This window comes from Anabas testudineus, chromosome 18, assembly GCF_900324465.2.
Source record: "Anabas testudineus chromosome 18, fAnaTes1.2, whole genome shotgun sequence".
NCBI lineage: Eukaryota > Metazoa > Chordata > Actinopteri > Anabantiformes > Anabantidae > Anabas > Anabas testudineus.
The window spans coordinates 1,401,435-1,413,528 of NC_046627.1; the positions used below are offsets into that span (position 1 = coordinate 1,401,435).

Genomic DNA, 12,094 nt, shown 5'->3' on the forward strand with positions numbered 1-12,094 from the left:
GTGTCGGCCCCGGTTTGGGCTCAAATAACAAGGTGACACTTTATTTCTAATGTTTCTGTTCAATCAATAATCCTTGTACAAAGAGGTACTGACAGAGATTCATTGGGACTTTTACAACATCAATAACATCTTTCTGAAATCTCCAACAGAGTCAAAGAACCAGAGCTCAGGATTGTTGTGGTTGGAAAAACTGGAGTTGGTAAGAGTGCAGCAGGAAACAGCATCTGAAGGAACAAAGTTTTTCTATCTAAGGTGTCGACGTCCTCTGTGACAACAGAGAGTCAGAAGGAAACAGGAGAGTTTGAGGGTCAAACACTGGCTGTTATTGATGCTCCAGGTCTGTTTGACAGCAGGAAAACTGAAGAGGAAGTGAAGACAGAGATCAATAAATCCATCTGCTTCAATGTTCCTGGTCCTCATGTGTTCCTGGTCGTGATCCAGATCGACAGGTTCACTAAAGAGGATCAAGAAACAAATCATTCAGATGATGTTTGGAGAACGGGCTGGATGCTGCACTATGGCCTTGTTCACTCATGGAGATGTTCTGATGGAGGAAAACACCTCCACAGAAGAATTCATGGGTGAAAATTCAAATCTCAGTGACTTCATCAGTCAGTGTCATGGAGGAGATCATGTTTTTAACAACAGAGACCAGGATCCAGCTCAAGTCAGAGAACTGCTGGAGAAGATCGAGAGGATGGTTCAGAGAAATGGAGGAAGATACTACAGCAGTGAAATGTTCCAGGAAGCTGAGAGAGTCATAAGACAAGAAAAGGAACGTCTTCAGAGAGAAAACTAAATATGGAGCAGGAAGAAGCAAGAAGACGGAAAGAGAAGGACAACTCTTTAATTCAAGCTGTTCTAACGGGGAACACTGCTGGAGCTGCAGGTGGAGCAGCAGGTGGAGCTGCAGGTGGAGCTGCAGGTGGAGCTGCAGGTGGAGCAGCAGGTGGAGCTGCATTAATGAGGAACACATGTGTTACCCAGTGAGATGATTAAAGAGTCTCCAGCTGCAGCTCATTAAATACTAAAATGCACGTCCAGGTAGAACAGTGTTCAAATCCTAATCATCATGTTCAGCAGCATTTGGTTTTCTGTTCATGTTGGAGATCAGCAGCATCCTAATGGGACTCATCATTATTGATTATTGATCACATGGTTCCTGTTCATTATTGTCATGTTGTGTAACGTGGGATTTGAAGGCTGTAGAAGGGTCCAGACTCTCTGCTGCAGCTCAATCATTGGATCATTTAGAAAGAAGCTTCTTGTTGGAAAGAAGGAAACTGTTTGAAGACTGAAATCAACAGCTTTGCAGTCACATGGTCAAAGTGAGAGGTTAAAGGTTGGTTTCATGGATCCACTGTCACTGATCTGACTTCAACATGCAGATAAATCCACATGTGACTAATGAGCATCTGTGTCAAGACTCTTATTGTTCAACAGGTTGATTTAAAGCAGTCAAACATTTGATGTAGCTCCCAGTTTTTAAAACCACTTTTTAAATCATACAATCAAATGTTCAAATGTGACCGAGTCAATCTGAGCAGAGAGAAAAGAGAAGATGATGTTCTGGGCCGTAGAGTCTCTGTGGTGGACACCCCCGGACTCTTCAGCACTCATCTGTCTGAGAAGGTGAAGTCCGAGCTGGAAGAAGCCGTAGATCTGTGCTCTCCAGGTCCTCACGTCTTCCTCCTCACCATCCAGCTCGGACCATTCATGGAACAGGAACAGAAAGGGCTGAAGACTCTGCAGAAGATGCTGAGTCCTGACGTCCCTGAACACACCGTGGTGCCGTTCACCTACGGAGACCGACCGGGAGACGCCGACACGGATCAGTTCACCAGAGAGGACCAGAACCTGCAGGAGCTGCTGAGGAAGTGTAGCAGCCAGAACCAAGTGTTGAACCACAGAGATTTGAGAACCAGAGATCAGGTCAGAGAGCTGCTGCAGAAAATAGATTCAGTCTCAGAGGGAGGACCAAGGTTTTATCAGATCACAAGATCTTCTTGGTCAGTGAGGTCTGTCTGGAGTCTGATACGCACACATTTCAGGAGGATTTGTTCCTTTGTGTTGTTGATGAGCTTTGGCTGTGTCATGTTTAGACTGAGCTCATCAGAGAACAATGAAAAGAGAGGTGGAAACAAGTGGATTCATAGAGGGAAGACAAGGAAAGAGAGAAATGTCTCTGAAACATCTGAAAGAGTCTGAATGTGATGATGATTAGATTCATCTTAATGTGAACAGAAAGCAGTAGTTATTGTCTGAGGAACAAACCTTCTGTGCTTTGACTTCTTTCCATGATTAAAAGGTGTTTTTCACCTGTTGTTCCAGTTTTTTACCGACTGATGTCACGACTCTGATTTCATGGAAGTTGTTCCTTTAATCAAACCTGAACATTTGGAGACTCCTCTGATTTGTTTACCAAGACTGTCCTGGTCCTAATGAGCTGTGTTACTGGAGATGACGTTTGGTGAAGCGTCCTGTGTTCTCTCATTGGATTTGACCATTATTTCCAGTAAAGAGAAGGAGAAGAGGAGAGAGTCTCTGGAGAAATACGACAGGATTTAGAAGAGTGTTGCTCTGACATCGATCATGGTGTCGTCAAATGTTTCTATTGGCACATTTATTCATCAACATACTGAGAAGAGTCTCCTGCTGAAAACAGGAACATTGGTTAGATGTCATGTGAAACACCAACACTGATCTATTCAATGGATCTTAATCCTGTCACACATGGATCTCTAGCGCCCTCTACAGGTCACTCACACTACATTCAGACTGCAGCTCTTAAAGCTCAGTTCAGATTTTTACTGAGCTCCAACTGTTTGTGTCTGTTCATGTTTTTGGTCAAATGGGATTCTTACTGTGTAAAATGTGAATCGGACCTCAATGTGAACTGGTCACGGCCCTGAAATGACGGCATGTGCAGAAGAACAACACCGTGATGTCATACGCAGTATGTGGTGTACACTGAAGTAAACATGGATGAAGATAAAGTGAGTCTATACGGTCGATTAAGATAAGAGCCCTGGAAATGTGAACATTGGATTTCATGTCATTTGAGCTGTTCAGACTGTAATAAAAGATCAGATGAGGCCACTTTTACCTCCAGTCTGAACGGAGCCTTACTGCAGCTTGGGAATGGAGTCACCTTGTGACACGTAGGTTTCTCAGTATGGAACCATGGGCCGTCCTGGAACCTCTCTTCTTCTCCTGGTCCATGAGTCCAAACATCCTACATTTACATTTACATTTAGTCGTTTGGCAGATGTTTGATCCAAAGCATTGTAAAATAAGAGACTCAACAGTAGATGAGAAAAAGTTCAAGGTTGGAAAGGAATTAATAAAGAAAGACAGTGATAACAGAGAAACAGAAAGAAGAGAGACAGACGACAGAGGCGAGAAAGTTGATAAAGGGACAGTGAGACTGAAAAAGAAGGAGATAAATATAAAAATGTCCAAAAAGAGAAAAGTGGACAGTGAAAATAGAGTTTTTAATCCAACAGACTCCTTTCTGTTCATATTACCACTGAACTAAACCAGTGTCTGATATGTTCAGAAACTGTGGCTCTTATTAAAAGAGACAATGTCAAACATTATGAGACAAAACACAAAGGTTTTAAACACTCATACCCACTGAAATCTGAAGTGTGATCACAGAAAGTTACTGGTCTCAGAGTCCAGTATGACCAGTCCACCAGGATCTGGAGCCACACATTCACTGCACAACAACGTGCTCACGAATGTTCCCTCAGAGTTTCTTGGATTTTGGGTAAACACAAAAAGCCATTTACTGATGGATGGTTGTCCTAGAATCCATGAGAGCAGTAGCTGAAACATTAGTGGAAGGAAACAAACAACAGGAGCTGTGTGATAAAATCAAACAAATACTCATGTCAGCATCATCTGATGTGTGAACCCAGCTAGATGAAGCCACGCTGAAGGCACCATGTGTAGGTGCTGTGGATCAGTCCACTGACATGTGTGACAATGCTCAGCATGTGCTGTCCAGACAAAACAATGTCAAAGGACTTTTTAAGACTTATTGACTCTTTTAATTTCTCCTGCTCGGAGTGTCCGTGTTATTAACCCTTCCACCGCCGCTCAGTTCTCAGCCTCCTTCAATCAAAACACCTCAGAGCCTGTGTGTTCTGATACAGATGAGCTCAGCTCCTGGTTTCATTCCACCTGCCAAACAGTAATAGATGCTATGGCTCCATTAAAACCCAGACAGCCTAAAACTAAATCTGAGCCCTGGCTAAATCAAACAACTCGTGGTGTCAGACATGAGTGGTGGAGGAAGGACAAGCTTCAAGTGTCTTTTAATTCTAAAGGACTGCTGGCGTCGTTATCAGACTGTGGTAAAAGAGGCTAAAAGACAACACCTGTCTAATATCATCCTGTCCAACTGTCACAAGCCTCGTGTTCTGTTTAACACTATAGACGTTGTTCTTAATGCCCCAAAGACTGCCTGTGTAGAACCTTGTCTGGAGGCTTGTGAAAACTTTCTTAGGTTCTTTGTAAATAAGTTGAACAATGTCAGGGCCCTCATATCACCACCTGCTTCTGACCCGTCAGTTTCTGTATTTTGTCCTGTAACTTTTCTCCGATTTGAACCAGTGACTCTGTCGTTTTTATATGAGACTGTTAAACATTTGAAGCCCTCAGGTTCCTCCACTGATGCTGTCCCACCTCGATTTTTTAAAGAGGTTATCACTACTTTAGGACCTTCTGTTCTTGCTGTTATTAACAGCAGCCTCGCCTCTGGTGTCTTTCCAAAGAACTGTAAACATGCTACAGTCCAGCCACTGATCAAAAAGCCAGGCCTGGATCCCACTGTGTTGTCTAATTTTACGCCTATTTCCAAACTCCCTTTTATCTCCAAAATTCTGGAAAAAACTGTATATGTACAACTGAAGGATTTTCTAGACCAAAATGGCACACTTGAGGTTTTCCAGTCTGGTTTTAAACCTCTTCATAGCACTGAGTCAGCATTGCTGAGGGTTTTTAATGACATCCTTTTAGCTACAGATGCTGGAGACAATGTGGTCTTGGTTCTACTGGACCTAACTGCTGCTTTTGACACAGTGGACCATGGTATTTTGACTTCTCGATTAGAGAAATGTGTAGGCATCGGTGGCACTGCTCTTGAGTGGTTTAGGTCGTACTTGGAAGAGAGAACATTTTGTGTACAGATTGATCATGTCCAGTCCTCTTCTGCTCCTCTTCTGTGTGGGGTCCCACAGGGCTCAATTTTGGGGCCTCTGCTTTTTTCCCTGTATTTGCTTCCCCTCGGCTCCATTCTTAGAAAGCATAATTGTCCCTTTCACTGTTACGCTGATGACACCCAGATATATGTACCAGTGAAATAGAAGAATGGCTTTGCCATGGGCTCATTAATGACATGTTTGGATGAAGTAAGAGCCTGGATGGCTCTAAATTTACTACATTTTAATGAGAAAAAGACAGAGGTCATTGTCTTTGGTCCGAGCACCAACAGTGGGTCCTCTCTTGTAGACCTGGGCCCTTTACAACAATTTTATAAACCTACCATAACAAACCTGGGTGTTAAGGTGGACAGTGGTTTTAGTTTGGATAGGCAGGTTAGTGCAGTGGTAAAATCCAGCTTCTATCACTTGAGACAATTGGCAAAAATTAAACCGTCTTTGTCAAAAAAGCACTTTGAGACAGTGATCCATGCCTTTGTTACGACTAGGCTGGATTACTGTAATTCTTTGTATTTTGGTGTGTCTCAATCGTCCATGTCCCGTCTTCAGCTGGTACAAAATGCTGCTGCTCGCTTGCTGAGTGGAACTCGCAAGAGAGAGCACATTACCCCGGTTTTAGCCTCACTGCACTGGCTGCCTGTCCATCTTAGAGTTCATTTTAAAATTCTTTTATTTGTTTTTAAATCTTTAAATGGTCTTGCCCCTCCCTACCTTTCTGAGCTGCTATGTGTGCACTCCCCCTCTCAGTCGCTCAGATCAGCTGACCAGCTGCTTCTGTATGTGCCAAAGACACAACGGAAGCTCAGGGGAGACAGGGCTTTTGCGGTTGTAGGCCCTAAGTTGTGGAATGAACTGCCTCTGTTAGTTAGACAGGCCTCCTCACTGACTGTTTTTAAATCAAAGCTCAAAACTCATTTCTTCTCCTTGGCTTTTGACCCAGTATGAGAAGTTGGCTTTAACAATTTTATTGTATTTTATTCCTTTTAGTTCTTTATATTTTAAATTTTATTTAAATGTTTTGTTGGTAATGTTATTGTGATTGCACTTTTATTATGTTCTATTCTTTTATTCTATTTTATTTTAAATTGTTAAGCACTTTGGTCAGTCTGCTGTTTTAAAAGTGCTTTATAAATAAAGTTGACTTGACTTGAGGCTACAAGGTAAGAACAATTCAATCTGTGAGCTAATGACAGCTATCGGCTCCTTTCAGAGGAAACCTGAGGTGTTCAAGGAAGACCTGCAGGAAGACTGTGAACACTTCCCAGCAGCAGGAACAAGTTCAGGGACAGAGAGATGTGTCTTTATTTGTTGACTTGATTGATAACATGATAAGAAACTTCAGCTCACCATGTTCATTCAGAACCCGTTTCTTATCACAGATGTCAGCGGGTTCTCAAAGGAACACACAGCACTTTAAATGGACAAATGCTGGACCTCTCCAAATGCAGCGGATTCATCTTGTAAATATATGATATGATGTGATAGTTGAATAGTATGTTTCGTAAAGACAAGAGTCGTATGCACAGGTATGATTTACTGTTAACTATTATTTACTGCAGAGTTCATGAAAAAGCACTTAGGACACATCAGTGTCGATGAGCAGAGACAACCACCATGTGAAAAACAACTGATAAGCATATGATGAATGTTACGAGAGGTATGGCTGTAATTAAGCTACAAGACAGGGGGACTGATGTGGTCCAGAGGGACCTAGGAACAAGGTGTCTTTTGTATTTTGGTTTCAGAGTCCAGGATTTATCTCAGGAACTGGCAGCTGAGGATGAAAAGCTACAGCTACAAGGAATCAGATAACAACGGATGGGAGAGCAGCAGTTGGACCAATGAGAAAGTCGAGGGAGTCAGATCTGTGGACCAACCAGGATGAAGACTGAACAAATGTCTATGCAAACACTAGTTTTGTACAAAAGGACTGGGTCAGGGACAGATAGTCACTCAGACTTCGTGAACTGACACCTTGTTGTTTGTCAGGGATAGGAAGGTCTAGACCCAGAGCTCTGTATGCTTTATTCATTTTGCTCCTAATATTCATTTACTATATTAATTGATTGTTAAATAAACTGATAACTTGAGACTGAAACTTCTCCTATTCCTTCATAAACGAGCAGGACTTGGATTTAAGGAAGGTGCATGTTGTACATATTCTATATTGGTCACATAGAAGAGAGTTTTACTAGTAGATTGAGCCACAGTCCAACAATCTCCAAACAGATCTGACCCTGAAAGAGCAGATTGTGGGAACTGAACCTTTAATTCTGGCTTCAAATGGTCCCTGAGACAGTTTTCCCAGATCTAAGGAAAGTAGTCCTGTACATCTGGACCATGTTTGGCTCCACACACAACTGCGAGGCAGCTTTCTCCACAATGAACATGATCAGGACCAAATATCGTTCCAGGTTAATTAATGAACACTGAACACTCCCACATGTGTATGAGAATGGACCTGACTCCATTCAAGCCCAGGTTTAAAACTGTAGCAGGACGAGCTGGAGCTCAATGTTCTCACTGAGCAACAAAGTGGGGGAGTTAAATATATGAGGGGAAGAACATGAGCCTGTAAAACTATTCAACTGTTGGGATGTGTTCAGATTGTAACCTGTAAAACTGTTTGAGATTTTTGAGACAAGATGTAAAAGAGAAGTTTTTTTAATGCCTTTCCTTCCTTTATTTTATTTTTTTCAAAGTTAGGCACTTCATTTGAACATTTATATTCTTGCTTATTTTAATAAGAATCCCTGCTTTTATTTCATAAATTAAATAACATAAATGTAAATGTAAATCTATGCTCAGTTTGACATTACATTACAATACATTTGTCAAAAGGTTTTTGAATTGTACTGAATTAAATTGATTTGACAGTCAACTATTGATTACATGCAGGTTACTTAATAATATCTTGCCGTAAATAGATAAATTATAATCTTCTGGACCTTTGCTTCCAAAAAATTTGTGTAACCTGTTGTGGAAATTTCTCACAAGAAATAAAAAAACTAAGACATTAGCGTGAGGATTCATTTCAGGTTTACTACATGCAGCATGAAGAGAAGACACTGTCAGTGTTCTCTGACTTTGTCTTCTACAGTTCCACTTTTATAGGCACAAAGAAAAACAACCCCCACACAAATACAATACCAAATGTCTTATCACATGTCCTGAAGACCTGGTATCTCATGTCACTGATCATCCCTTACATTCTTAAGGGTCGTAAATACACAGATGGTGTTTTGAGTATACCTGATTAAAATGGTGTCCTTTCTGTGATTTTTTTTTCCCTGGGCTAGTTTTTTTGTTGTTTCTTAACAAAAAATTTTCACTACAAACCGGACCTCTTTAAAATTTAGTTGAATAGTTCGTTAGGTGTGGTCAACCTGGTGAATGTGTGAGTCGGGCCTGATCTTTCTGGGGATGGATGAAAGGGCAGCATGATAAATAGGAGACAGGTAACCTGTGTTCAGGTCAGGTGTGAAGTGAAACCAACCTGGAGGATAAATTTGAGGTCTCTAACCAACTATCTTCAGACTGAAGAAGCTACTTGATGAGTAATGAAACGTTTCCATCTAACAAGAAGGAAGTCCAGTTGTCATGAGTCCATTTCCAGATATAGTATATATAGTATATTAGAACTACTGTAGTGTATTTTCATTTCTAAAAATAAACTACAGTTGTAAAAAAGAAATCAATTTGACATCAATGAAAACAAGTCCCATTGTTTGTATTGGACACAAAGTAAATGATACTGAGTATAAACACTTTAAAAGTACAGGAAGTGGAAGAAATCCACTCTTGGAAAATCTCCTTGAGAATATCCTTTTGTTCTTGGGACTCCTTTGTGTGGGTAAATGAAGTAACAGCATCCGTCTGCTGTAGGAGGAACAGCAGCCCAATAAACAGATGAAGTGAAAATGAAACCACTCTGTAGAGGAAGAAGACGGCCTGCAAACATGCTCTTCTTGGTGAGTACAATCCTTCAGTTACTGGGACACTTTTTAAAGACATGAGGAAACTTTCCATTCATTTCAGTTTCACATGAATTCACTTTGGATTCATGGTGATAAAATTCATCCTGCACCAGTTTAGTGTTTGTAGCTAACAACAGCAGTATTTGATGTTTCCTTGATAAAACCTGTGATCCAGTGTTACAACATTTGACTTTCTTATTAACAAGTTAAACTACTGGTGATTTCACGAATACTGACTGATGTTCTGTTCTATGTTGTTTAAGAAATAAACCAGGAAATAAAAGCTGAAATTCAGAAGCTTTTTCTCAAAGCTAGTTTTTGTCCTTAGACCAAATGTCTGTGATATAGAACAAACACAGATGGACTGACCTTCCTGTTCCAACATGTTTGGAAAGGGAATTTAGAAAATCCCAGATTAGACTGAAACTGGAGAAAGGAGACGGGTCTGTAATTCTCCACAAGGGAGGAGAAATGTAGTGTTATGAAGCAGTGGATTAACCAGGGTCTGTGGTTCGAACCATTGTGTGTGAAGAATGAATAGAATTCAAATGACTCAACAACATGTGGAGAGAAGGTTGGATATTACACCATGGGCTGGTTCACCTGAGGAGATGATCTGAACGAAGAAGAAGAAGAAGAAGAAGAAGAAGAAGAAGGAGAAGAAGAAGAAGAAGAAGAAGAAGGAGAAGAAGGAGAAGAAGAAGAAGGAGAAGGAGAAGAAGAAGAAGAAGGAGAAGAAGAAGAAGAAGGAGGAGGAGAAGAAGAAGAAGAAGAAGAAGAAGAAGAAAAAGAAGAAGAAGGAGAAGAAGAAGAAGAAGAAGAAGAAGAAGAAGAAAAAGAAGAAGAAGAAGAAGAAGGAGAAGAAGAAGAAGAAGAAGAAGAAGAAGAAGAAGAAGAAGAAGAAGAAGAAGAAGAAGAAGAAGAAGAAGAAGAAGAAGTCCTCATAGAGAAATGAATTAGTAGAAATCCAGATCTCTTCAACTCTGTCAGTCAGTGTAGTGGAGGAGATCCTGTTTTGAACTCCAGAGACCAGGATCCAGCTCAAGTCAGAGAGCTGCTGGAGAAAATCCACAGTAGGAGCTGGACTGGGAGCTGCAGCAGCAGCCGTGAAAGTCCAAGAGAAAGCATGTAGCAGACAGTGATTGTTAATATTGATAATCCATCATTAATATGACGTCAGCATCATTAAAGTGGTTTCACAGTTAAAGCTGGTAACAGTTGGTTTGTTTCCATCTTTTCCACAGAATCGTGTTTATCAGCAGCTTCTTAATGGGACTCATCATTATTGATTATTGATCTTCACCTCATGTTGTGTCCTGTAGAGGATTAAGAAGAATTGTCAGAGGAGCTGTTGATTCATGTCCAACATTTAATCCATCATTAATAGAATAAAGATCCATGTGTTGGAATTGGAGCAGATAAAGTCCTGGAGGTGGTTCTGAGTGTTACATTTACATTTCATAGCTGTTCACAGAACTCTCCACATGAGCTCCAACGAGGTTTCTATGGAAGGGAAGAAACATTGATGATAAACATGTTGATTAGTGACTGAAGACAAAACTGAAGGCAGGAAGAGCCACAAACAAGCAGCAGCTGAAGGCAGCTGCATTGAAGGCCTGGTAAAGCATCTCCAGTGAGGAAACTCAGCCTCTGGTGACGTCCATGGGTTCCAGACTGAAGGCTGTCATCGACTGCAAAGGGTTTTGATCCAAGTATTCATGTTCCATGATTTATGAGCCTCCAGAAAAGGCTGCGTTCCTGAATGGTTCATGCCTCAGTTTGTCAGAGCCTTTGAATTCAAGCTGAACGTCTTGACTTTGATCACAGATTCCAAAAATCCTCTTTGTTTTCTTGTTTCCATCTGACTGTGTCTGTATTTGTACATGTGAATAACTATGTAGAAAGATGAATCAGCACATGACACAGAAATAAAAGTACACAAGAAAACTGCAACAGAAATACAGCTGTGATCTAACAGAACATGAACATATGACAACAACCACACGTGTGTGTGTGTGTGAGGAGAAACGTAAACACAGTCAGATCAGAATTCACACAGAACATTAACATGGAATCAGTGAAACTTTACTAAAACCATGTCGGACTCTGTAGTTTTCTCTGGACCCCTTCCCAATCTGACCAGTGACGTCATGTTTAGCCTCATGACGTCATTTAACCGCTGGCTGTCTAAGTGGTGTCCCTCAAACAACGTGGACTACAGAGACTAAACCTGGGTTGATTAGAAGAGACGGCATCCATCCCACTTTAGATGGTTCGTCTCTACTCTCTAGAAATATGACAGAGTTTATTAGACGACCTAAACCCTGACATGTCAGAGTGGAGCCCAGGACGCAGAGACGCAGTCTTACACACCTCTCTGCAGCTTCCTTACAGCCGTCACCCCCCCAAAAACTACCATAACCCCATAGAGACAGTGTCTGCTCCCCGAGTACCTAAATTATTTATATCAAGAACCAACAAGAGGAGTGATTCATAAGAACCTAATACAAATAAAGAACCAAATAACAAGACAACAATCAAATGTGGACTGTTAAATATCAGATCTCTCTCGTCTAAATCCCTGTTAGTGAATGATTTGATAATTGACCATCAAATAGACTTATTCTGTTTTACTGAAACACAATGATCTGATTTTATCTTTATGTAACCAGTTGGTAAAAAACATCAATGTCCTGTAAATAAAATAATAGAAATACAGTTTTTCTCTGCAGCAGTTTTACTGCAGATGTTGATGTTGAACAGCAGGGGGCAGAGTTTCAATGTCCTGCAGAGTGATGTGTTAGAAAGAAATCACACAATAACTCCACATCACACCTGAAGTAATTAAAAATAATTCAAACTCTCACATCACACGTGAGAAAAAAATAT

At 40.9% G+C, this 12,094-nt stretch overlaps 1 pseudogene; it reads left to right on the forward strand.

The window, feature by feature from the left end:
• Positions 1 to 132: 132 nt before the first annotated feature.
• On the forward strand, positions 133 to 2,126 carry LOC113168666 (annotated as a pseudogene).
• The last annotated feature ends 9,968 nt before the right edge of the window (positions 2,127 to 12,094 follow it).